At 43.4% G+C, this 24,466-nt stretch overlaps 1 protein-coding gene across 3 annotated transcripts in view; it reads right to left on the reverse strand.

Annotated features, from left to right (window-relative positions):
* RUSC2 (RUN and SH3 domain containing 2) overlaps window positions 1–24,466 on the reverse strand; it is a 67,346-nt gene that overhangs the window by 17,230 nt on the left and 25,650 nt on the right. The window contains exon 1 of one of the 3 annotated variants that reach the window (XM_004443253.3): window positions 2,607–3,126. The exons of the other annotated variants lie outside the window; for them this stretch is intronic. The gene's annotated coding sequence lies outside the window, so the exon portion shown is untranslated. Of the gene's footprint in view, window positions 1–2,606; window positions 3,127–24,466 lie in introns of those variants that run through there. 3 annotated transcript variants of the gene reach the window in all.

Genomic DNA, 24,466 nt, shown 5'->3' on the forward strand with positions numbered 1-24,466 from the left:
GCTCTGCAGATATCTTGTGAGCTTTTGTATTCATGCCTTTCCCTCTATACTTTCACATTTTTTACAAAGCACTTTTTTATGTATGTCATCTCACTGATCCTCATAACAACTCTCAAAAGTGGGCAAAGCCCCTTTCATGTTAAAAAATAAGGAAATCAACAACCACAAAAATGAAATGACTTGCCCAAGATCACTCAGGGAATAAATGACAGAATTAAGACGGGACTCAGGAATCCTAACTTTTGACCTTTTTTCTTGATCAGTTAAGAATGTAATGAGTATATTGTACACATGACCTGATTTCAAACCCCACAGAGCACACTTACTGAAAGCATACCTCTTAGACTTCTTTCCTGGGAGTGACTTGTTCTATAACAAGACAAGTTTAACACTGTGGCCTATGAGCCCTAACAGAGGTGAGAGAAAACCAGGAGGTGGAAGAGCTCCTTCCAGACTCTGTTTGTGCCCTGATTAAACGGAGAGACACAGCAGATGAAGACGGGGAAGGAACAGAGACTCCAAAATACGAAGAAATGGAAGAAAGCTTCTCAGATGATGGGCCATCTAGATATGCCAACTTGGTAGATAGTGGAGTGGTGGGCTCAGCCAGCATAAAGTTATGAAGTCTAGCTCTCCAGAATCAGGGAAAGCTTTCCATGAGGGCCCTTTTCCTGGGCCTCATCCCAATGAGTGTCTCTTGGGACCTATCATAATAACACTATTTATTAGTGGTCATTTACTGAGCACTTACATGCCAGGTGATTTACACATATTGTTTCTAATTCCACTATAACCCTTTAAAGGAGGCTAATCACTCCCATTTTACAGATGAGAAAACTGAAGCTCAGTCAGTATAAGTAGTTTGCCCACAATTACACAGCTGGGCATGCAAACCCAGGTCTGCCCAATTCTTTTTTTTTTCTTTATGTGAGGAACATCAGCCCTGAGCTAACATCCATGCCAATCCTCCTCTTTTTGCTGAGGAAGACCGGCTCTGAGATAACATCTATTGCCAATCCTCCTCCTGTTTTTCCCCCAAAGCCCCAGTAGATAGTTGTATGTCATAGTTGCACATCCTTCTAGTTGCTGTATGTGGGACGCGGCCTCAGCATAGCTGGACAAGTGGTGTGTCGGTGCGCGCCGGGGATCCAAACCCAGGCTGCCAGTAGTGGAGCGCGCACACTTAACCGCTAAGCCACGGGGCAGGCCCTGCCCAATTCTTAATTCTTTCCACTATAACTGCCTCCCAAAGAAGAGGATCAGGGCCACGCCCTCTTCCTGAAGTCCCTGCATTTACTCTGCCACCACAGCAGCTGCTTCCTACCCTTCCTGGATAGCCCCAAGCTCTAGCCTCCACTTACATAGTTTGTGTTTACCCACTTCTCTATTCTCTGAACCTACAGTCCCTTTCATATTACTGCCCCATGCTCTAATAACACTCTTCAATCCCACCTCCTGCCCCAGATCACAGCCCTAATCTCCCTGCCCCATTCACAGTCCCCAAGGCCCCTTTCCCCTGCTCTGTAGTGCACATCCCTAGATGCTTCCTGGGAACTAACAACCTTCCACAACTTCCCAGTGTATTTCCCAACCACACATTCGCACAACATGGAACTACTGACTCCTATTAGCCTATGTTTTTGAATAGGCTAATAGGACCTTTTCCTTGACCAGCCAAGGTGGTCAATGGAAATGGAAATTTAAGGAACTCTTTTTGGTCATCAGCATCTTTCTGCCAGTCACAGAAGCCCTTCCCTCTGTTTTTGGCCTCCTGAAGGAGGAAGGGGAAGACAGTGGTACTCAGTTGCTATTCTCTAGCAATCTGACCTTGACCTGAGATCAGATGACTAGCCTCAGTAGCACTGATAACGTTTTTCCTGTCTGGGTCCTCTCTTGGGGAGGACTGAAGGGTAGAGAGCAGGAGGGTAGATTCGGGAGTATCAGCTTATGCTTAGGTCTCTTCCTGTTAGGAATCTAAGTCTGTATAAGAAGACTGATTATAACAGGTCAGGTGCCCAAGGCATTACAGGGACTGCCCCCACCCCCAGCCCCCAATACAGGGTGGAGCTTCTTGGTCAACATTCTTTCTTACTTCATCCTCACCTGGAGCCTGCTGGCTCCCATAGCACCAGAGATATGGTATGTGTGTCTATGAGCATGTATGTATGTGTGTGAAGGGCAAGGATGGGCTCGATGCTTCCCAGCCCCGTCTCTTGAAAGCTGCGTGGATCCCTGCATGTTCTCCATCATAAACTTGTAGTAGATTTAGGGGTGTCTCCTCCCATTAAGCCTTTATTTCTAGATCTGACCCCTTCCACCCTGACCCACACTATAGCAGCTTCATTAGAAATGCCCAGAAAGGAAGGAGGGGATCTTCTGCTTCTTGACAAAACAGCATTAGCCCAAGACGGCTTTTCCCCACCTCTGCACCACAGCCCCAATGTATGCATGGACAAGCTTGTCTAATGTTTGCTCTCATGCTCACTCTCACTCTCTCTCTCTTTCGGAAAGACAAAGCCAACCCTCAGAAGCCAGGGCTCAAACGTGCTGATGGGTTATCCTGGCGTCTCTGCCCTGCCCCTCCCCCCAGCTCCCCCGAGCCATACCTCTGCAAGGAGCCTTGAGCTGTACCCGGAGGCTTCTGTTCCTTTTGCACTCTGATCAAGCTCTACCTTGACAGTTCCAGCTGAGGCACTGTTCCACAGGACCACACAGGAGGAACTGGGCTGACTTCCTGAGGTCTGATTTCTGTTAATACAATGGCATCGCTGCTAATGCAGGGAGGCTGCGCAATCCCAGCCCCAGTATCCTTGCTGCTGCCGCTGCCGTTGGTGCTGTGGTGACGTTGCTGCCAAGGGAAGGGGGAAGGGAAAGGAGCGGGCATGCCCACAGTACAGCCGCTCAGCACTCCCTCCCTGTCAGTCCCTGTGGGCCTTTAGCCTAAAGGAAGGGGGAGGGGAGAGAAAGGAGCCAGCCACAGCGGCAGTCAGTGCTGGAAGAGGAGAACTCTCAAGGCAGCAAAGAAAATGAGGGAGAGCTGGGCCTAGCTCCTCTCTTGTCCCTAGGAGCCTTGGGGGAAAAAGTCTGGGCAGAGGCTTAGAGCTTCCTTCCTTCCTCAGGCCCCTCCTTTTAGATCTTACCCAGAAACCTCTCCCTCCTCTTTTCACCCACTCTGAATGACTCCTTGTTTTCCAGCTTTTTTTTTTCACTAGGATTCCAGACTAGCCTCGGGGTGGAGCAGCCAGCCAGGGAGGCGGTTCCTGAAGCCCCGAAGGGAGGCTGCAGAGACCAGTCCTCGTGGATGCCCAGCTAGACCTGGAGTTAGTCTTTCTAGGGTGTGCCTCTTCAGAGAAATGGGGACTGTCGCAGAAGAGAGACTGGGCCATTGGCAGGCTTCTATGCATAGAGTGGTAGTGAGCCTTAGGACAAGTTGGCTGAAGGTCCCCTTCCTAACACAGGGACCAATTCAGTTCCCTGGATCTTCAACGGGTCTGCTGGTGTGGCTAGAGCAGAACCTTCCCTCTCATCTACATCACTTTTTGTTCAGTGCTGAGTGGGGTCCAGCTGGGCCTGTGGGGAGGCAGAATCCATTTGGCCAAGCCGAGAGGCCAGGAAGCCTATTTTTCTAGGGAAAGGAAGGCTAAGGAAAGGGAGTGGTCTCTCGTAGGCCAGAGAAAAATCTCAGTTCTGCCTGCAGATCTACAGAGCCCTCCACCCCTTCCCTGCTCTACCCTCCTCAGGTTCTGGGCCAGTTCTGTGGGAATCAGTAAACAGTGGAGAAGTCACAGCCAGAGCCAACTGTACAGTAAGTAGCAGCACTGTCTCTGTCCACTTCATGCCACTGCCCCCTGCTGCTACCCTTGAACACAGAGATGGTCTCAAGCTAGGCTTGGCCCCCAAGCATTAGCTCCGCCTAGGGCTCCTCCCAGTGTTGACAACTATCTGGACTCTATAGCCAAGCCCTTGGATTTCAGGTCCCTAGAAAGAAGCCTTGGGTCCACTGGCCAGCACCACAGCAGCCACCGCTCAGGATCCAGAAGAGATGTAGTTTCTTTCCCCTATTGCTTCTTCCATTTGCTATGAGACCCACGTGCCCATTGACCATATGCTGAGATGTGCTGAGTTGTAGAGAGAAGAACAGAAGCGGCTAAAGACCCCAAAACCTATCTCCAACCTTGACTTATTTGAGGGGCCATGGCCCCTTGATCCTACAAAGCAGGAAACAATGAGGAAGGGAAGGAGACAAAGACACTGCTGTTAATAAAAATAACCATTAGGGACACTTCCAGGGAAGCTGAAAGGAGCAGAAATGGTGTCGTTGTACTTCCCTCTCCCCTAGCTGACACAGACCTCACAGGGGGTTGGATAAGCAGCTGTAGGCTAGGGCAGAGTTAATCTCCATGGCCAAGTGCTTGGAGTTCTAGCTTCTTATTGTAAGAGGTCTGGGCCCAGCCTCTGAATTCTGTGAGGCTAAGCCATGCACTGCACTGGACAGCCACTGCTTAGGAAATGTTTTCAGGGGCTGGCCCAGTGGCATAGCGGTTAAGTGTGTGCGCTCTGCTTCGGCGGCCCGGGGTTCGCAGGTTCAGATTCCAGGCGCACACCGACGCACCGCTTGTCAAGCCATGCTGTGGCAGCGTCCCATATAAAGTAGAGGAGGATGGGCACAGATGTTAGTCCAGGGCCAATCTTCCTCAGCAAAAAGAGGAGGATTGGCATTGGATATTAGCTCAGGGCTAATCTTCCTCACACACACAAAAAAGGAAATGGTTTCAGGTGCCTATAGAAGGTGGAAGCATATTTTCCATGCTTGGCTTACTTCACCACCTCACAGACCACATTGTCACCTACTTTCCACCCACTTCTGCCAAAGATCTATAGGGCTTTTGATGAAAGATCAAATTATACTCTGGCTAGAAACAAAATACAAATACTGTCACATTGTAAACCTCAATTGCCTCCTAACTAGTCTTCTCACCTGCAATTTACCTTCTAGTACTGCCAGATTCATCTCCCTAAAGCACCATCTTTCTTCAATATGTTACTCCTCCTGCCCCTTTTAATGGTTTCCCATTACCCAGAGAATCAAGTTCAAACTCCTCATTTTGGCTTTCAAGGTCCTCTATCTTGGCTGTCTACTCCCTCTCTACCCAAACTTACTTCCCACACCCCATCATGTAGTGCTTCAAATCTGTTTCATAAGCTCATTTCCACTCTGCTGCATTTGTTCAGATTCTCCTGCCTGTTACACTTGGCTATACTCAGAATTATCCAAAACCTACAAGGCCCAGATCAACTCCTCCATCAAGTCTTCAGTGATCACCCCAGAGCCAGAAATGATCTGTCTTCTGAACCCATGGCTACAGGTTGTTGATTTTACAGAAAAGAAAAAAAAATCCCACAAAAACCAGGAGATAATATAGGATTGCCAATTTCTTATATTGCCAAGTAGCATCATTAAAAAAAAATAAAACTTTTACATCAACTATCATCATCTTTTCATAAAAGAAAGCATACTGTCATTATTTTTCTCATTTCATTGCATACTGATGCAAACTTCACCAGAAACTAGCGTCAGTCCATGAGAGATTTTGATTAAGTAAATCATTTATCACTTGACATGGTTATTGTTCTTTTTGCATATCCACCTTAATGTCTCATCCAGACTGCAAAGTCCAAGTTATATTCATCTTTTTATTCCCAATATCCAGCACATAAGACAGTATCATTTTCATTTTGTGTTTCTCATAAAACCTAGCATAGTCCTTGGCATATAGAAGGTGGTTAGTCAAGAGTCTCAGTGAAGAAGAGTAGTCTAAAAAGAGATGTTCCTTGAGTGTATGTGAGAGTGAGTGGTGGCCAGACCTGACTCAAAAGGCTGGGAAAAGAAGACCCCTGCTGTTCATGTGAAAAAAAAGATGTATTAAAAGAAAGTTTAGAAAGAAAAGGAATAACTCTTCATGACTTTGAGTTAGGCAACGCATTCTTAGACATGATACCAAAAGTACAAGCGACAAAAGAAAAAATAGATAAGATAGACTTCTTAAAAATGTTAGACTTTTGTGCTTCAAAGGACACAATCAAGACAGTGAAAAGACAACCCACAGAATGGGAGAAAATATTTGCAAATCATATATCTGATAAGGAACTTCTATCCAGAATATATAAAGAACTCTTACAACTCAATAATAAAAAGACATATAACCCAATTAAAAAATGAGCAGAGGATATGAATGGACACATCTCTAAAGAAGACATACAAATGGTCAGTAAGCACATTAGAAGAATCTCAACATCATTAGATGTAAGGGAAGTGCAAATCAAAACTACAATGAGATCCTACTTCACCCGACTAGAATGGCTAAAATCAAAAAGTCAGCATTGATGATGATGTGGAGAAATCAGAACCCTCATATGTTGCTGGGAGGATTGTAAAATGGTGCAGTCACTTTGGAAAACAGTCTAGCAGTTCCTCAAAATGTTAAACATAGAATTACCATATGACCCAGAAATTTTACTGCTTGATATATCCCCAAAAGAAATGAAAATATATGTTCACACAAAAGCTTACATATGAATGTTCATAGCAGCATTGTTCGTAATAGTCAAAAAGTGAGAACAACCCAAATATCCATCAACAGATGGATATGTGAAATGTGGTATATTCATAAAATGGAATATTATTCAGCAATAAAAAGGAATGAAATACTGAAACACATGACAACATAGATGAACCCTGAAAACATTATGCTAAGTGAAAGAAACCAAACACAAAAGGTCACATATTGTTTGACTGCATTTATATGAAATGTCCAGACCAGGCAAATCTATGGAAACAAAAAGTAGATTAGTGGCTCCCAGGGACTTGGGGGAGGGGAAGATCAGGAATGATTGTTAATGGGTATGGGATTTCTTATTGGGATGATGCAAATGTCCTAAAATTAGATTATGGTAATGGTTGCACAACTCTGTGAATATACTAAAAACAACTGAATTGCATACTTTAAATAGTGAAACATATGGCAAATCAATTATAGCTCAATAAAGCTGTTAAAAAAAAGCAGCAGCAGGGGCTGGCCTAGTGGCATAGTGGTTAAGTTTGCGCGCTCCACTTCGGTGGCCTGGGGTTTGCAGGTTCGGATCCTGGGTGTGCACCAATGCACCACTCGTCAGGCCATGCTGTGGCGGTGTCCCATATAAAGTAGAGGAAGATGGGCACAGATGTTAGCCCAGGGCCAACCTTCCTCAGCAAAAAGAGGAGGATTGGCATGGATGTTAGCTCAGGGCTGATCTTCCTCACTCACACACACACAAACAAACAAAAAAACCCAGCAGTAGCAGTGAATGGTGTTGCTCATATCCACAGGGGCAGAAGTCTTTGAAGGCTCTGTAACTGGGTGGGGCTGGGGTAGGGTGGGGTGCTGGAATCTCAGCAGTACCAGAAAGCGGAGGGTATCACTGGCATGTCAACCCAAGGACTTCAGGCAATTCTCTCTTTCTTCTGTTTTTTCCAACACCAAAATTCTTAAAAGAAGGGACTATGTTAACTCTACTTTCTCCTTAACCATTTCTTCATCACCAGAAGTCTATCTTCTTCTAATACTTGAACTGTCTGAAGCACTTATAATTTTTGAACTTATAACATTTAAATTGTCTGACACTTAGCCATCCTCTACTACTGAAAACCCTCTTTTCCCTTCTATCACACCAACTCTCCTAGTTCAACCTCTTAGATCATTCTTTCTTCATTGTTTAATAAAACAATAACTGGTCCATATTTAAACGCAGATTTACAGCAAGGCTCAGATCTGAAGTCTTTTCAACCTGAGAAGTGTTTAGCCCTTCCCACTATACTGTTGATTTCCAAATCTTTCATTCTTCCTGAACTTACCAATGCCCAATAGCCTACTAGGTTCGTCTTACAATTACCTCAAATTCAACACATCTAAAGCCAAATTGGTTTTTCTATTTCAAATCATCTTTCTTTGGACGACCAGTAACACAAGCTTGAAAATCTACGAGTTATCTGGAATCTCTTTACATTCCATCACCAAGACATGCTGAGTCTTCCTTCTAATGTTTTAGGCATTGATCTAATAAATTTATCGTGCTTTTACTATATTCCAACTATTATGTTAAGTACTTACTTACATTATCTCATTTAATCCATATAACTACTCTCCAAGCTAAGTATTATTATCTCTATTTTACAGATGAGAAATCTGAGGCACAGGTATATTAAATAATCTTCCTAAGACAACTCAGTCAGTAAATGTCTGATTCCAAAGTCAGTGTTCTTAACCACTTGTTACATTGCCTGTCAAGTTTCCATCCCCACTCCTATCATCCTAATTCTGACCTGCATTCTCTCTCCTTTGAATTATTATATAGTCTTCTAACTAGTTTTCTTGGTTTCATTCTGGCTCTTTCCTCCCAGCTATCCTAAATACTGACACAAGATTAATCTCCCCAAAGCACTGCCTTCAACACGTCACCTTACTACTAAAAGGCTCTTCAGTGGCTCCCCACGGCCTACAGGATAATTCAAATTCCTTAATGTGGTGTTCAAAGTTCCTTCCTATTTATCCAACCATGTTCCATTGCATGCCAAATTTATTCAAAATTCTGAGTTTTGGCTCACTCCACTGGGAAGATATCTGGAATGCTCTCCCTATTTCCTTGCTTTTTTTTTTTTTTGTGAGGATGATTAGCCCTGAGCTAACATCTGTTGCCAATCCTCCTCTTTTTGCTGAGGAAGACTGGCCCTGAGCTAACATCTGTGCCCATCTCCCTCTATTTTATGTGGGATGCCACCACAGCATGGCTTGATAAGCGGTGCGTAGGGGATCCAAACCTGTGAACCCAGGGCCGCCGAAGTGGAGTGTGCAAACTTAACCACTACACAACCGGGCAGGCCCCTGCTTTTTTTTTTCTTTTCTTTTTTTTTTTAAGGATCTAGCTCAAATTCTACCATGCCTGGAAGCTTTTCTTTATCTTGGAAGTCCTTCTTCTGAACTTCTTCAATATCAGTTGTCTGTACAATTCATTTGGTACCAAGCCTTGGCCATTTTATTTTGTTATTTATCTCTAGATGACAGCACACTTTTGGAGTGTGCAGCTGTCTCACATCTTGGTAAGTAATTCCGAGCACAGAGCCTTGGCACTTAGTAGGGCACCACCCATGTTTATTTGATACAGCTGCTGGATGGCAAGCCCAGCAGGCTAGCTGGACCCAGGCCAGCTTTTGGAAGGTTAGCGTAGCCTGAGAATAGCACATCTGATGAGAAGGAGGAGAGGAAAGAAGGAAGATGAAAACCAAAAAGCTGAGCCTTAGTAAAGTGCCTAGTAAATAAATCTTCAGTGCCAAGATATTAAACTCTTAACCCCTCGTTTCTCTCCATTTTCATGCTGAGGATGGAAAGATGACTGAGCAGCTGTGTCTTCAGTCAGTACTTCCCTACCATTTTTGATCCCACAGTTACGATCCTAGAGCAAAGGTTGCAAAGTGACAGCCTGACAGTCATATCTTGCGCATCAACAGGTCTTATGGGGCTTATACAGTAAAAACGCCACCATAAAAATTTTGGAGATTTCTAAGAAATATATAAATAAATCTGGATTTACAGTTTGTCTTGCTTGAAAAGTCAGAAGAACTGACCAAACCAGGCCTTCATTCCTAGATTGTAACAATCAGCTGGAGCTGAGAAGTGGCGGCCCTCATAAGACAGGCATCTGTCTTCAGTTGACATGCTCCCCCTGCTCCTTATAGTGTTTCGTATCAAGCCAGCTTCACTGGCTCACTTTACTCATTTGCATTATTTGCCCAGATCCTATAAAGCATCTGAGTTTGCAACACTTGCCCAGAGTAACAGCTATGCTTTTTCTTTATATCCCCAACTCCCCTGACTTACCTCACATTTCCACAACGAGGTTTACTGCAGTATTACTTGCAACAGCGAAAAATTGAAAATATTCTAAATATCCAATAGAAAAACGGCTAATTAAACAGTGGTCTAGCCATGCAATGGAATACAATGGAACCATAGAAATTATGTTTATAATGAATGTGTACTGGTATAGAAAAACGCTTAAAAGCTAATAAAAAAAGTAGGGTATCAAATTGTACAGAGAGACTTCTGCTTTCTGCATTATAGTGAACAAGATATTAAAGGAGTCTCTTCTACTGCAAAAAACGAGATCCTGTATAACATTTACTTTTTAAAGCACCAGGGCTTGCAGTAAACAGGAGAAATCTCTAAGGCTACTCTCCCCATCCCCAAAAAGGGGAAAAAAAAAATCATGAGCTGTGGATAAGCAAGGGGGACGACTAGAGTTCGTTGTAGGCCAATTCCCAGAGCATTCTAACTGCAATCAGAACGACAAGCCTTGGACCACTAGAATGGTGGGGGAGCCAAACCTGAGACTCCACATTAAGCTGAGACCCTCTAAGTAAGCTCAAGTTGGGTTCCCCCCAACTTTTGGCAGAAGCAGATACAAATCTTTGCTGGAGGAAAATATCCCCAACTTAAGTTGATAGGATTCTCCAAACTAAAGAGCAAACAAAAATTAGTTTATATCAAAGATCACAAATACACACGGAAGCAAGATATTATGAGTGAATAACAGAGAAAACAACAAATAATAGATGTAATCTGCAAGGACTTCAGATATTAAAAATATCAGATACAGAATACAAGCCAGCTATGTGTGAAATGTTTTAAGTAAAGGATAAAATCTCAAAGATAAGCAGCAAGAAGTTATTAGAGAGATCTAGGGCTGGTGAAAATAAAACATATGAGTATAACCATTGGTTACTCAGCATTCCTAGGCTTGGACCAGGCCATTTTACAGGGAGTCACTAGGTGAAAAAAACGACATGGAGGCTAAAGGGAGACACACTACACCTCCTGCTATAGATCTGAACAGTAGCCTACCCAACACAGTCTGTGGAAGTGCTCTATACCCTATAAACGTTTTATAGAAATGGAAAGCATGATTATTATTCTGTTAACAGAATAATTGATGATTTTTTGATGATTTTTGTCTGAATCAGTTATTTACTATGATGGTTGAAAAACGATGATTTTTCTCTCTATTATTCCCTCTACATTTATTAGTTGGCATTCTAATATAAGAAAGACTTCCCTTTTCCTTCCTTTCTTTCATTCTTTATTTGATATCAGTATAGACTCTTGGATTCTTTTTGTTTTTATTCAATGGGTCATAACCCATTACAGTATTATTGATTTTGATGCTCAGATTGTCCCAGATTTGGCACTATGTGGCACTTTTTTCATTGTGATTTTTTTTTTGCTGTGCATAAACTTTTAAAAATTAACTATTTATTTTGGAATAATTTTAGATTTTGGAAATTAACTATTTATTTATTTGTATTTTTTTGAGGAAGATTGGCCCTGAGCTAACATCTGTTGCCAGTCTTCCTCTTTTTTCTTTTCTGTTCTCCCCAAAGCCCCAGTACATCATTGTATATCCTAGTTGTAGGTCCTTCTGGTTCTTCTATGTGGGATGCCACCTCAGCATAGCTTGATGAGCTGTGAGTAGGTCTGCGCCGAGGATCTGAACCAGCGAACTCTAAGCTGCTGAGGCAGAGTGTGTGAACTCAACCACTACGCCACAGGGCCAGTCCCTAACTATTTATTTTGAAATAATTTTTAGAAAAGTTACAAAGATATTTCAGAGAGTTCCTGTATGTCCTTCAACCAATTCCCCTAACGTTAGCATCTTACATAATCCTGGTACATTTGTCGAAACAAAGAAATTAATATTGAGTACATTACTATTAACTAAACTTGCAGACTATTTGGATTTTGCCAGTTTTTCCACTAATGTCCTTTTTCTATTATTTGGCTTTTTACAAAACCAAATGTATATATAACTTTTATAAAACATGTAAGTTAATTAAAAACAAAATAAAGCCACTCCCCCATCCCCCAAAAAAGATATGCAGATGTACACAGGAGGCTGCAGATAAACAGCTTGGATGGTGTTATAAGTGTAGCTTAGTGAAGAAAAAGATCTGCATTTCCCACAATCGAGACACTGAGTAGTTTTGGAAACTACCCAGGAAGGTAATTTTTGGCAAAAGCAAGCAGTACTAAAAAATAGATAAGACTACGTGATCTTAGTAGACCTCTGTCCCTAGTCTTTCCCAATAATCACTCTGCTTACCTTTCACCTCAGGACACGTCTTTGGAAATCAACAGGAAGTATTTTTGCTTGTGTTGACCTACTCAGGTATCCTCTGCACCAGCAACAACCTACGTTAGGTAACTCCTTTTGGCCATGTTTTCATCTCAGACTGCATGATTGATTCCAGTAGGAAACATCAGGCAGAAGTGCTCAAATCATAAAAAGTCAAAGTAAACTATGATATATTATATGCTCTCTTCTCTGATCTAGAAGCATCCTGAGGCCATTAATTATTGTCATCTCAGTAGTCAATTAATCAAGTGAGCACACAATCACGCCAAGGAGCATCCACTGCACTCTTACTGTGTATAAGGCCCTGTGCTGGATGTTCAGGGGTAAGAGCCCAACTCGAGGGTCTCATAATTTTGTTAAAATCATTGCCAACATGCCTCTGGAGAGGGCTCAGGCAGCAAGAAAGACATTTCAGGATGTGAGATAAGGTTAGAGCAGTGGTTCCAAACTTTTTCAGCCCAATACATAAAACAAAGCTGCTCTGGTTGAAGCAGGGGAGGCCTACAGTCCCATACACTCCAACTCCCTCTCTCCATTGTGGGAGCCCCAAAGGCACCTCCAGGGGACCCTAGGGTTCAGAGGAAGAAATTCTGAAAACCTCTGGGCAAAGGCAAGACTGAGCACTGTTTGTTGGGCTGGGGGAAATGGGGAGTGAAACAAACAATTAACTGATAGAAACCATCTCTTCTCTCTTTCTTCAGGGCTCTCAAATCGAATGTTTGGAAAATGATGTCGATTAACTGCACTAATAACAGACTTACTTCTGAGTACAGAAATGAACCTTCTACAAGAATTCAGGAAAGTCAGTTTGTATAACTACTCTCCATGCCTGCCACGGTTCCACGTCTTTATACGCCATGAGATTTGATGGAGACTCTGAATTTCCTACAAGTACTTCTCTCTGAAATGTGTGAAAGATGCTGAAAGAATCTGGACATTTAAGAATTCATGGTGGGAGTGATGTTAGCATCATGGCAGAGTGAGCTTCCCACACTGAACTCTCCCCCTCTAAGACACAACAAAAAGGACATTCATATTCCAACAGAAGCTATTCACACAACACAGGGGATGTCTGAGGCACTCAGGCAGCTATACACCCAAGGACTGAGGTGCTGGAATCCCCAGAGTAAGTGGAAGGAGGTAAGAAGAGCTCTCTTCCTTCCCCAAGGACTGTGACCCAGAGACTGAGACCACGCGGCTCTCAGAGGAGGGGGAGGGGTGGCTTGCCTTGCGAAAACCGGTGCTCTCCAAGATCCCTCACAGCCCATGGGGATCCCCCTACAGAGGGAGCAGAACTGTTGTGAGGGTCGTTTCAACAAGCTAGCCCCTCAGGAGAGCAGAGAGTGACAGCCAGGTGAGAAACCTCTGAGATGGGGAAGGTGCAAGTAAGCACCCTTTCCCCACCTAGCCTACCCGACTGGTGCTTCAGCACAGCAGTGCTTCGGCTCAGCCCCGTCCCCAGAGGCAGTGGCCCCAAGGTGCCCGGGAAGCACCGACAGGGGCAGCGTGACCACACCCCACTGCCAAAGGCAGCGGCCCCCAGGTGCCTGGGCCCGACCAGCAGTGGGGTGAGCCTGTGCCCCCACTCCAGAGGCAGCGGCAGCTCAGGCCCCACCACGCCACAGCCCCAGCTGCTCCAGGTGGACCAAGCCATGGCCCCAGCTTCCCTGGCTCCACTATGCCACAGGCCCAGCTCCTTCAGCTGGACCATGCCCCACCCCCAGCTCCTTCAGCTTGACCATCCCCCTTCCCCTGGACTCCAGCTGCCTCAGCTTGGCCTGTGCTCAGCCTCCAGCTGACTTGGTGCCAGCAACTTTGGCCCGCTGCACTCCAGTTCCAGCATTTTTGGCCCAGCAGCACTCCAGCTCCTCCTTCTTCAGCCCAGCACACTCCAGTCCCAGCTTCTTCAGCCCAGCGGTGCTCCAGCTCCTCCTTCTTCGGCCCAGCGCACTCCAGTTCCAGCTTCTTTGGCCCAGTGCACCCCAGTTCCAGCTTCTTTGGCCCAGTGGCACTCCAGCTCTTCCTCCTTCGGCCCAGCGCACTCCAGTTCCAGCTCCTTTGGCCCAGCACACTCTAGTTCCAGCTTCTTTGGGCCAGAGGCACTCCAGCTCCTCCTTCTTTGGCCCAGTGCACTCCAGTTCCAGCTTCTTTGGCCCAGCACACTCCAGTTCCAGCTTCTTCGGCCCAGAGGTGCTCCAGCTCCAGCTTCTTTGGCCCAGCGCACTCCAGTTCCAGCTTCTTTGGCCCAGCGCAATCCAGTTCCAGCTTCTTTGGCCCAGTGGCATTCCAGCTCTTCCTTCTTTGGCCCAGCGCACTCCAGTTCCAGCTTCTTCGGCCCAGAGGTGCTCCAGCTCCAGCTTCTTTGGCCCAGCGCACTCCAGTTCCAGCTTCTTTGGCCCAGCGCAATCCAGTTCCAGCTTCTTTGGCCCAGTGGCATTCCAGCTCTTCCTTCTTCGGCCCAGCGCACTCCAGTTCCAGCTTCTTCAGCACAGCGGCACTCCAGCTCCTGCTTCTTTGGCCCAGTGGCACTTCAGCTGCAGCTGCTTCAACCCACCTGCACCCAAGCCCCAGCTGCTTTGGCCTAGCTGCGCTCCAGTCTCAGTTGTTCCCACGCTCCAGCTCCAGCTGTTCCCACGCTTCCCCCCCAGCAGCCTCCACTCAGCCACGCTTCAGATCAGCCAGGGACCAATGAGAGTGCCTGCGGATTGAGCCAGGCCAGAATACACAGGCCTTGAGCCCCACCCAGTGGCAACAAGAGGAAACTGCGACCATATATTTTCACTATGAGGAAAAGTAAGCCAACACTGACAGGCACCATGCAAAAATATATTAAATCTCCAGACCAAAAGGAAAATGACAAGCACCCCAAAGTCAACCCGGAAAGCACAGAAATGTATAACCTTAATGACAGAGAATGCAAAATAGCCATCATAAAAAAGCTTAATGAAATACAAGAAAACATAGATAGACAATTCAATGAAATCAGGAGTTTCTTCACAAAAGAGACTGAAACTAGTAAAAAAAACTAATCAGAAATCTTAGAGATGAAAAACACAATAGAGTAGATAAAGACAAATCTGGAAGCCTTAAGCATCAGAGCTGACAATATGGAGGAAAGAATTAGCAATATTTAGAACAGCAATGCAGAAATGCTCCAGATGGAGGAGAAAACAGAACTAAGACTAAAAAGAAATGAAGAAACTCTCTGAGAAATATCCGACTCAATTAGGAAATCCACCTAAGGATTATAGGTATTCCAGAGGGAGAAGAGAGGGAAAAAGGAGGAGACAACTTGTTCAAAGAAATAATATCTGAGAACTTCCCAAACCTGGGGAAGGAGCTGGAAATACTAGTGAATGAAATAAACAGATCTCCTAAATATATCAACACGAAAAGACCCTCTTCTTCAAGGCATATAGTAGTAAAGCTAGCAAAAGTCAACGACAAAGAAAAAATATTAAGGGCAGCTAAACAAAAAACAAAAAAACAAAAAAAACATACATAGGATTTCCTATCAGGCTCTCAGCTGATTTCTCAACAGAAACTTTACAGGCTAGGAGACAGTGGAACGATATATTCAAAATTCTGAAGGACAAAAACTTTCAGCCAAGAATACTCTATCCAGCAAAAATATCCTTCAGATATGATGGAGAAATAATAACTATCCCAGATAAACAAAAGCTAAGGGAGTTCATTGCCATAAGACCCCCACTACAAGAAGTGCTCAGGAAGGCCCTCATGCCTGAGAAAAAAAAGAGAAAGGGGATTCAAAGTTTTGAACGAGGAGGAAAATAGGTCAACAAAACCAGAAAAATTGCAGTCCTTTATCAAAATAGACTGGCAAACACTTAATTATAAAACCAAAGATCAAGGGAAGGTAAGCAACAAGCATAAATATAACCTCATCAGGTTAAACACGAACTCACAACACAAGAAGGAATAAGATGTGACAACAATAACTTAGAAGGGGAAGAGGAAAGGGATCGAATCGACCTAGTCTAAGGGAATAAGAGGCCATCAAAAAATGGACTATCACATCCACGAGATTTTTTATACAAACTTCATGGTAACCACTAACCAAATAATCAGAACAGAATCACACATGGCAAAGAAAGAGAAAACTAAGAGAACCCCCATACAGAACTACCAAACTGAATTGGTAGTCTGAAACACACGGGACGAGAAACAAAAGAAATGCAACAGAACCGGAAAAAGAGTGATAAAATAACACCAACAAGCCCCCATGTATCAATAATTACCCTAAATGTAAATGAACTGAACTCTCCAATCAAAAGACACAGAGTGGTGGGACGGATTAAAAAACAAGATTCAATAATGTGCTGCCTCCAGGAAACACATCTCAGCTCTAAAGACAAACACAGGCTCAAAGTGAAAGGATGGAAGACAATACTCCAAGCTAATGGCAAATAAAAGAAAGCAGGTGTTGCCATACTCATATCAGACAAAGTTGACTTCAAGATAAAACAGGCAATGAGAGACAAAGAAGGGCAATATATAATGATAGAAGGGACACTCCACCAAGAAGACATATCACTTTTAAATATATATGCACCCAATACAGGAGCACCAAGGTACATAACTATTAACAAACCTAAAAGGAGCTATTAAAAACAACACAATAGTAGTACGGGATCTTAACACTTCACTCTCATCAATGGACAGATCATCCAGACAGAAAATAAATACGGAAATAATGGACCTAAACGAAAAACCAGATGAGATGGACTTAGACACATACAGAGCACTGCATCCATATACAGAGCACTGCATCCAAACACAGCAGATTACACATTCTTCTCAAGCGCACATGGAATATTCTCAAGAATAGACCATATGTTTGGAAACAAGGCATGCCTATATAAATTTAAGAAGATTGAAATCATAACAAGCATGTTTTCAGACCATAATGCCATGAAGTTAGAAATCAACTACAAGGAAAAAAACAGGAAAGTGACAAAGCTGTGGAGACTCAACAACATGCTACTAAACAACCAATGGATCATTGATGAAACTAAAGGAGAAATAAAAGCGTATCTGGAGACAAATGAAAATGAAAATACACCATACCAACTCATATGGCCCACCTTAACAAACAAGAAAAAGCCCAAATAAGCAACCTCAAACTATGAATAACAGAATTAGAAAAAGAAGAACAAAGCCTAAAGTCAGCAGAAGGAGGGAAATAATAAAAATCGAGCAGAAATAAATGAAATTGAAATTAAAAAAAAAATAGTAGAAAGTATCAATGAAACAAAGAGCTTGTTCTTTGAGAAGATAAACAAAATTGACAAACCCTTAGCCAGACTCACCAAGAAAAAAAGAGAGAAGGCTCAAATAAATAAAATTAGAAACGAAAAAGGAGAAATTACAAGATACTACAGAAATACAAAAGATTATAAAAGAATACTATGAAAAACTATAATGCCAACAAATTGGACAATCTAGAAGAAATGGATAAATTCCTAGACTCATACAACCTCCCAAAACTGAATCAAGAAGAAATAGAGAACCTGAATAGATCAATCACAAGTAAAGAGATTGAAACAGTAATCAAAACCCTCCCCCAAAATAAAAGTCCAGGACCAGATGGCTTCTGTGGAAAATTTTACCAAACATTCACAGAAGACTTAATACATATCCTTCCCAAACTATTCCAAAAAATACAGGAAGATGGAACACTTCCCAACACATTCTACGAGGCCAACATCACCCTGAACCAAAGCCAGGCAAAGACAATACTAAGAAGGAAAACTACAGACCAATATCCCTGATGAACATAGATGCAAAAATCCTCAACAAAATATTGGCAAACCGAATACAGCAATACATTAAAAAGATCATACACCATGATCAAGTGGGATTTATACCAGGGACACAGGGATGGTTCAACATCCGCAAATCAATCAATGTGATACACCACATTAACAAAACAAGGAATAAAAACCATATGATCATCTCAATAGATGCAGAGAACGCTTTTGACAAGATCCAACATCCATTTATGATAAAAACTCTCAACAAAATGGGTATAGAAGGAAAGTACCTTAACATAATAAAGGCCATATATGACAAACCCACAGCCAATGTCATACTCAATGGGGAAAAACTGAAAGCCATCCCTCTGAAAACAGGGACAAGACAAGGGTGTCCACTCTCACCACTCTTATTCAACACAGTACTGGAGGTTCTGGCCAGAGCAATTAGGCAAGAAAAAGGAATAAAACGAACCCAAATAAGCAAGAAGTGAAACTCGCACTGCTTGCAGATGACATGATCTGATATACAGAAAACCCTAAAGAATCCATTGGAAAACTATTAGAAATAATCAACAACTACAGCCAAGTGGCAGGGTACAAAATCAACTTATAGAAATCAGTTGCATTTCTAAATACCAACCACAAACTAACAGAAAGAGAACTCAAGAAGATAATCCAATTTACAATTGCAACAAAAAGAATAAAATATCTGGGAGTAAATTTAACCAAGGAAGTGAAAGCCCTATACAATGAAAACTATAAGACCTTATTGAGTGAAATCAATGATGACATAAAGAAATGGAAAAATATTCCATGCACTTGGATTGGAAGAATAAACATAGTTAAAATGTCCATACTACCTAAAGCAATCTACAGATTCAATGCAATCCCAATCAGAATCCCAAGGACATTCTTCACAGAAATAGAACAAAGAATACTAACATTCATATGGGGCAACAAAAGACCCCGTATAGCTAAAGCAATCCTGAAAAAGAAGAACAAGGCTGGAGACGTCACAATCCCTGACTTCAAAACATACTACAAAGCGATAGTAATTAAAACAGCATGGTACTGGTACAAAAACAGACACACAGATCAGTGGAACAGAATTGAAAGTCCCGAAATAAAACCTCATATCTATGGGCAGCTAATCTTTGACAAACGAGCTAAGGACATACAGTGGAGAAAATAAAGTCTCTTCAATAAATGGTGCTGGGAAAATTGGACAGCCACTTGCAAAAGAATGAAAGTGGCCCATCCTCTTTCGCCATACACAAAAATGAACTCAAAATGGATCAAAGACCTGAAGATGGGACCTGAAACTATAAAACTCCTGGAGGAAAATATAGGTAGTACACTACTTGCCATCAGCCACAAAGGGATCTTTCTGAATTCCATGTCTACTCAGACAAGGGAAATAAAAGAAAAAATAAACAAGTGAGACTTCATCAGTTTAAAGAGCTTCTACAAGGCAAATGAAACCAGGATCAAAATGAATGGGGAACCCACCAGCTGGGAAAAAATATTTGCAAACCATATATCTGACAAGGGATTAATCTCCAAAATATATAAAGAACTCACACAACTGAATAACAAAAAAACAAACAACCCAATCAAAAAATGGGAAGAGGAAAGGAACAGACACTTCTCCAAAGAAGATATACAGAAGGCCAATAGGCACATGAAAAGATGCTCAACATCACTAATCATCAGGGAAATGCAAATCAAAACCACACTAAGATATCATCTTATACCCGTTAGAATGGCTATAATCACCAAGACAAAAAGCAACAAATGCTGGAGAGGCTGTGGAGAAATGGGAACCCTAATCCACTGCTGATGGGAATGCAAACTGGTGCAACCTCTGAGGAATCTCCATACTGTTTTCCATAAAGAATTAAAAATAGAAATACCCTATGATCCAGCTATCCCACTACTGGGAATCTACCCAACGAACCCGAAATCAACGATCCAAAGAGGCTTATGCAGCCCTATGTTCATTGCAGCATTATTCACTATAGCCAACACATGGAAGCAACCCAAGTGTCCCTCAACTGACATTGGATAAAGAAGATGTGGTATACATATACCACGGAATATTACTCAGCCATAAAAAAAGACAAAATCGTCCCATTTGCAACAACATGGATGGACCCGGAGGGTATTATGTTAAGTGAAATAAGTCAGAAAGGGAAAGACAGACAGTGCATGATTTCACGGTTTATATGTGGAATATAAACCAACACACGGACAGATGGAACTGTCTGGTGGTTACCAGGGGCTAGTGGGGTGGGGAGTGGGCACAAGGGGGTGGAGGGATGCACTTATATGGTGATTGATAAACAATAATGTACAACAAAAATTTCACAATTAAAAAAAAAAAAAGAAAGAAAACAGCAGGATCAAAACTCCCAGAATGGGTACTAGCGAGTGCTTGGAGGAGATTCTTGGTGACAGCACTGTGCCCTCTATTAAGAAATGCTGTATCATTTGAGCCTACTCTGGGATGCCAAAAAAAAGAAAGAAAGAAAGAAAGAAAGAAAGAAATGCTACATCACCAAATCACCAACCCTCTTTTTTTTTTTTTTTAATAATTTTATTTATTTTTTTCTTTTTCCCCAAAGCCCCAGTAGATAGTTGTATGTCGTAGTTGCACATCCTTCTAGTTGCTGTATGTGGGACGCGGCCTCAGCCAGGCCGGAGAAGCAGTGCGTCGGTGCGCGCCCGGGATCCGAACCCGGGCCGCCAGCAGTGGAGCGCGCGCACCTAACCGCTAAGCCATGGGGCCGGCCCAAGAGTCAGATTCTGAAAGTGGCGAAATTTTAGGAATACCTTAATCAATTTATTTCACTTATATTTTCCCTGTTATGAATGCACAAGAGTGATGTGATAAAAATCTATGTCTAAATAAATGTAAAAGAGCTCTTTCAATAAGTATATAATAAAAATTCTACGTAGCCAAAAAAAAAAAAAAAAAAGAATTCGTGGTAACAATGATTCCTGTGGGTATCTGGGCTGAGTTGCAAGGAGAGAATAAACAGGCTATTAGATGCCTGAAAGCATGTGGCTACAGCATCAGGAGTCTGGTTCCACAAATGGAACAGCAGCCAACGCCCAGCAGCTCATCTGTCTTTCCTTTGGGTTGTGTGTAGCTGCTCCTAGCTGAGGAGGCCACTGTTCCAAACGGGTATTATGTTATTTTGGACACCAACTGAGGCCAGTCAGCACGTTGGGAGTGTGCTAGAAGAGGCCTCGCCTGAAGGGATCTCCCAGACACAGCCAGCTGGATCAGGCCTCCCTAATATAGAGTCCTCTTTCGAAGCACAGAGCTTGCTTTGCTTTTGGCTTCTCAAATATGTTACAGAAAGGATCTGTTAAAAGTCCACTCCCCAAAGTCAAATACGAACACTCTAGAAGATGCCTGGCTCTGAAGGAGAATGGGCTCTTTCCTAGGACCATCTGGTGTGGGTCTATCTTCTTTTCCCCAAGTCTATTTCCTCCCATACGAACCGGGAATATGCAGGCACCTTTAATGTGATCAAAATCACTGACAGAGAATATCCAGGGAAGGAACCCTCAGCAGGTTCCAAGCCTTTTACCTCTCAGGCTGTGCCTGAAGCTCCCAAGGCCCCAATTCAATGAATGGAGACTGCAGCACTGGGAATTATACCCAGGAAAAGAATAAGCTGGAAGCCACTGACCCTCACTGAGCTGTAAAAGGTTGCTTTCCTTTATTTCATAAAAAAATAATAAGCCCAGCTTTGTCCCAGGTCTCTCTCTGCCCAAAAGGGATTATACCTAGAAAAAAAATCTTGTCCTCTGCTGATCCAGCCAGCAAGTCTATGCCTTTCTCCATTAGGTCAACCATATGATTGCCTCCTTAGCGCAGCTCATAGCACCTGTGTGGAGGCAGAAAGCTGAATCAGATGACCTCTTAAGGTCCCTTTCAGCTCTAATTACAAACGAATCCAAATAACCTGGGGCCCAAGGGAAAGTTCCTATGCAGGGTGCTAATAAATGTCCTACCTCTCCCCCTCCTGCTTTTCAACATAAATACACAGACACACACACACATCTATACTCCCAAGTGCCTGGCTTCTAACTGCTACAGTTAGAAGTCTCTAGAGGTTGAGAATTTGCTGTGAATCTTATCTCTTCTGAGGATGTAGGTTAGGGAGAGAGAGGAGGACCACAGAGAATTAGGAAAGATTTAGTTCCTACCTTGACAGACTGAGTTCTTCAGATGAAGGGATGGAGGATGCCGCAGTGACGGAGGCCCACGGGTTATCTCTCTCTGTATGAGAGGAAAGCCTCCCAACTCTCGGTGGTGGGAAGCAGCAAGGGAGCAGGGAACCACCAAGACCAGAGACAGGGTACCAGGGGTGGGTGCTGAAAGGCTCAGCATGGGCTGCTCTGCTTGAGGACAGCTCTTAAGTGTGTATTTGGAGGAGCAATTAGCTGGGACAAAAAAGGCCCCTATGCTTCTCCTTGACTGTTCAGTGTCCCTTTTGGCTCCTAGGCTCCAGGAAGCAAGGCCAGAGTGTTCTCTGCTTCCCCTACCCCCAGGCAGTGGACTGAGGCGGGCAGGCTGGCAAGCTGCTATCCAATCAGTCTGTCAAAAGCTGTAAATAAAAGGCCACATATGCACAATGAAGTAGGCTATAAAGAATCTAGATTGAATGACATGAGCCAGTTGTGAAGACAGGGTGGGGGAGGTAGGAGAAAGAGGAGAGAGAAGCCTAGCCCCCTTCAAGGAAAGATTTCATTCAAACACACTCCTCCCTCAGCATGATTGCTGGCAGCCACCAAATCCTTGCTCCCCTAGGGAACGAGGTTCCAGTCTGGCCTTTTTCTCAGCAGAGGGGTCATAGTCCCCAAGACTCCTCAGTCACAGTCAAAGCCTTTTCCTGGAGGTGACTTATCTTCCAAGAGATTTTGGATGACAGTCTCCAAGGCCAGCTCACCATGCTTGGTAAGAGCACTGGGAATGCGTCACTAGCAGGTGGCAGGAAAGACCCTTTCTGTGGACCAGTTACTGTATTTGCTTTAGTTATAAAACTGAAGTGAGAGTAAACTGATGTTTACTTAAAGAAAAATTTTAAAAGTAGGTAATTGGAGTCTGGCTTGGGTCCTGAGCATTCAGGAGCCTAAATTCTATAAGGATTCAGAGCATGGATTTTGGTGTTGACAGGTTTAGGTTAAAATCTGACACACTACTTGCCAGCCACTGGGAAGTTACTCAACTTCACTAAACTTGTTTCCTCATTTGTAAAACTGTCATGATATTTTCCCTCAAAGGCTGGAGGGACAATTAAATAAGACATTGTATATAAAGTGCCTGACACAAGGTAAATGCTCAATTGTGGTCACTATGATGATTATATCTTTGGCAGGTGACCAATGGAGTCCTGTCTTCTCTCCTAATTTCCCAGAAAACCTAAAGGCTCCAGGTCCAGGGAACTGGCAAGCAAAACCTCTTTAAAAGAGCCAAAGGAAATGGAAAGAGTCATCTTCCTTTTTTCCCTTTCCTGCACTAGGACTGAATCAGTCATGCCATGCCCATTACACTCCGGACTGGAAGGCTGGCCCTGGGAGCCTAAGGCTCTCACACATCAAAGATACTAATCCTTCTCTAGTATTACCTGTTGTGGGGCATGCTCCCGGACCGATGGTGCTTCTCCAGGGGCCCCAGATCACATCCCAGTAGATGTAGGAAAGACACAGTTTGATCCCAAGCTGCCCATCACAGCTGCCTATGAGGCCTATGGGTTAATAATAGCAACTGTGATGCCAATGGATTAAGACAGCACTGTAGGAGGTGTTTATTTTTATACTCTGGTGTCAGTATCAAGTTCTACTGGTTACTGCCCAAATCTAGGGCAGCTTCCTGCTATAGGAGTGGCCTCAAGCTTCTCCAGGATGCTAAGTTGGATTCTGGGGGAAGCGAACCTTGTTGAAAACAGTTCAGTATTAACAGGGATAGGGAAGGGGAAAAGGAACAAACAGAGCTGTCATATGTCCAGCTGTCTGGTCCAAAATCTCTGGGACCAGGAGGATCTCAATTGAGAGCTGTTTGTTCACAGCATTCTTCTGAGTCAGGTAGGCTCGGGACAAAAGACCTAATATGTTGTTTTGGAAGGACATACACACACACAAATTGGTTGCGTTGAAATGATCTGAATAAAATCAAGGAAAGACTGTCACTCAACTAACCAGAAGGTCAGCCTTGTCAGTCACAAGTCCCAGGTTAGTGCGAACATTGCAAGAGAAAGGAAAAAGCCCACCTGGGAGGGGGTTTTATAGGTTCTTTGAAATGAAGAATGGTTAGGCTGGTCCGTATTTGATTTGCATAGTTTTTAGCAGATATATCAAATCCCTTGAAAATTTATTTGGCCAGAGCTTCTTTCCTAGACATGACACAATAGAATAGAAACACCAAGAAACCAGCCCTCACCTGGCCAGGAGCC

The sequence above is a fragment of the Ceratotherium simum genome, chromosome 29 (genome assembly GCF_057802395.1).
Source record: "Ceratotherium simum simum isolate JZ-2026a chromosome 29, ASM5780239v1, whole genome shotgun sequence".
NCBI lineage: Eukaryota > Metazoa > Chordata > Mammalia > Perissodactyla > Rhinocerotidae > Ceratotherium > Ceratotherium simum.